Consider the following 3,322-nt stretch of genomic DNA (forward strand, 5'->3'; position numbering starts at 1 on the left):
ACCCCAGGCAGATCTCCTACAGTGCAGGTCTCACTCCTAGCTCAACATACAGGCATGGGAACAAACAGTGCAAAAAGGAAAATAAAAAAAAGCAAAATTACTTTAGAGTAATTTTGGACCTGTACAATACAAAAACAAAAATAAAGAGTGCCCTATCCCATCCATCCCTCTAACCTAAACTTCATGTACCTATATCATCTTGGAGGAGAAAAAAGAAAGCTTTCAAGTTCAGCATCACGAGTCAGGTGTGATCAGCCCTCGGCCCAGGGGACTCCAGTCCAGCCCCCACCATTTCTTCCCATTACCTCATTTCCCCTTTGTTTTCGTCAGCCATAAGAACATGTTCCTTCCTTTCAGACACAACTAAAGAGAAGAGTGCCCATCCCTATCCCCAAGTTCAGGGGGAAAGGGTGGGCTTGGAAGCAGAGCTGCTTGGCTTATAGTACCGTGAGGAAATGGCCCCAGGAGCCAGGGTTTCCTTCTCAGACTCTGAGTCATGAAGGGATGTGTTGAGGTGAAGAGGTAGAGACCTCTCCTTCCTCAGTGTGACCCAGGCGACTAACAAGGCAGAATCAAGGCGACAAGTCTTCCTCCTCTCATCAGCTCTGGGGAGTTGTGATGGAATGGGGACCAAAGCCACTGTCAGAGCCCCATTAATCATAGTTGGGGTGTCCACTGCCCCAGGCAGGCGGTCCCAGGACCAAGGCTACAGGACGTCATCCTTTAAAGCAGGGAGCTTTGTGAAGCACTCCAAATTCCCAATTGCAGCCTTAGGACACAACCACCCAGCTGCTCAACTCAATGTCCTAGTGCTGAGGCTGAAGTCACAGCTGAAATAAAGGGCTGCAACTGTAAAAGGGTGAAATGCTGCCCTGGAGGAACTCATTAAAAGCCAAAACCACTCTGGATGCTGTGGCTCAGTGGATTGAGTGCCAGCCTGAGAACCAAATGGGTGCCCATTTGATTCTCAGTCAGGACACATGTCTGGGTTGCAGGCCAGGTCTCGAGCGCCTCCTACTGGAGGTGGGGCCCAGTTGACCGCAGATCCCCTAGAGAGGAGGGAGATGGCTGGGGGCCGGCTGCAAAGAGAAGACCAGGACTGAAGCAGGTTTGGGACCAGGTGGTGAACGAGGGCTGCTCTCTACTCATGCTGCCTCTTTTTATCTTCTTTGATTTTTTTTGTTTTTTTTAAGTTTGTTTTAATCATCGCGAAAAAAGGAAAAACCAAACCAATACTTCTGAAGTTCCTTTCCCACACGCCTTCACCCTAGTTAGGATGGTAAATTTGTTCTCACAACCGGCAGAGGCAGAAGCGGGTTGGAATGAAGACTCTGACGACCACCAAGGAGGGAAACGTGAGGCTGCCCTAGTCCAAGGTATAGGGGTTGGGCCCGGTTCTTATTGGAATGTCTTTTCAAATTGGATACTTCATTGTCTTCTTCTTGCTTGCTCTTCTTTCTCCTCCATTCCTGGATTAGGATACAGCTTTGGGACATCATCCACTGTCTCAGATATGATGTAGAGTGCACAGGCTTTGGGATTGTCGCAGTACCCCTTGACAACTTCGATGTCAGTTTCCCTGCGAAGGTGGACACCTCTCCTTGGACATTCAGCTTCCCTTTTCTGATGCTCATAGAATGAGCTCACCATGAGCTGTGCTGTGCCCAACACAAAGATACCCAAGTTCTTCGCCACAACATGGCCATTCAATCGCATATCAAATACCTCCTGCTGGGACTTTGCAAAGTAGATCTCTGCAAATTTCAACACCAGCACATAGTCCCTTTCCTCCTTACTGGGCATTGGTAGCCAAAGGCCTCCTCATTGTACCACTCTGTTTTGATACAGGATCTGGTCCTCGGGGTTGGAAAGGAGGAGCGGCAGTTTCCTGCCACAGTCAGAGGCTCTGCCAACCGGCATTCCCAAGGGCCCTTGCGGAAGGGGGTCCTGCGCAGGTCCACATGCGCTTTGCCACCGGCGTTGACGCCCAAAGAATGGTCTCCGGCAGCTCGGCTCCGACCAAGCCAACGCGCGGAGCCCCGGGGCCGCAGAACGGCGGTGGCAACAGCAGCAGATGTGTTAGGAGCGCCACAGCGGCTCCCTCAACCGCCCGGGGCCCCCAGCTTGGCGGCCACCAAAGCGAGGAGACCCTCCGCCAACCCTCGTTCGCAGCCGGCCTCCAGGCCCCCTGGACTCGGAGCAACAGCACCACAGGCCGCTCTGCCTCACTGGTTGGCGGGGACGTGTCGGACTTAGGCCTCCTTGTCAGCGATGGCTGTAAGTGTACCAGATTTAAGATAACTCTTACCAGAGCTTAATCTGTATCCCCAAAGCAAGCAATGAAAATAATCCAGGTGTAATTAATGGAAATATGGTGGCTACTAGTCACGAGTAGTTGTTTAACTTCGAATTAAAATTTTTAAATTCAGCTCCTTAGTCAGCTTAGCCACATTGCAAGTGCGCAGAAGCCACACATGGCCTGTGACTGCTGTATTTATTGAAAGTGCAGAAATGGAACATTTCCAACGTTGCAGAAAGTCCCACTGGACAGCGCTGCTCTAGAAAATCAGAAGAGACACGCCACTCCTGGGAAAACCCAAACTTTCCCAAGAGGGCTACAAAAAGTGGTGGTTTATCATAGCAAAATAATAATAATAATAATAAGTTCTCCATCTCTTGGCCATTTCCATCCCTGAATCTTATTTTCTCTTCATCTCCTAGAAAATATCTCTTTTCCATAGTTTTCTATCTTTTGACATTTTCCCTACTCCATTTCTCAACCCCCTCCTCTCACTATTTTCTGTAGTAACAGATATGCCGTCCGCATTTAGAGATTTCATAAGTTTACTGAGGTTAAAATATTTTTGTAATTTCTCAATGTTGAAATTTAAGGAACTGAATCTTTCTAATATTCCCTCCCCCCGCATACAATATTTAGATGAGACTTTTTTTAGGTATGTAATCTTTGGTGTATTTTCTTTTCTAGGATTATCTTTGTTTAGAATCCGGATGGAAAGGATAATGCGATTTTAGTTCCGGACTCGGGTTTCCCTCCATCAAAAAAGATAGGCTCAGTCCACATGGCCGAGAGAAGTCTGCGCCGCCTCCGGCTGAACTTGTACTGCCACCTAGCGGAGAGGAGGGGCACGGGCTTCCTCCCCAGTTTGGCGGTTGCCAAGCGACGGAGGCAGTGTCCGGCCTTAAGGAGGAGGGCGCAGTCTAAACCTTTCTGAAAGTGCTGTAATAACGCCACTTTCTATTGGCAGAAGAGTTCTCAGCCCTCTCCGTGAACCAATGAACCGATGCAAACGGTGACGTTGAC

The 3,322-nt window shown here is 49.1% G+C and overlaps 1 pseudogene; it reads right to left on the reverse strand.

Annotated features, from left to right (window-relative positions):
• Positions 1-1,253: 1,253 nt before the first annotated feature.
• Positions 1,254-1,938, reverse strand: LOC118990321 (malectin-like; annotated as a pseudogene).
• Between the last annotated feature and the right edge of the window lie 1,384 nt (positions 1,939-3,322).

This window comes from Sturnira hondurensis, unplaced genomic scaffold (assembly GCF_014824575.4).
Source record: "Sturnira hondurensis isolate 20B ecotype Veracruz unplaced genomic scaffold, ASM1482457v3 Scaffold0006849, whole genome shotgun sequence".
Taxonomy (NCBI): Eukaryota; Metazoa; Chordata; class Mammalia; order Chiroptera; family Phyllostomidae; genus Sturnira; species Sturnira hondurensis.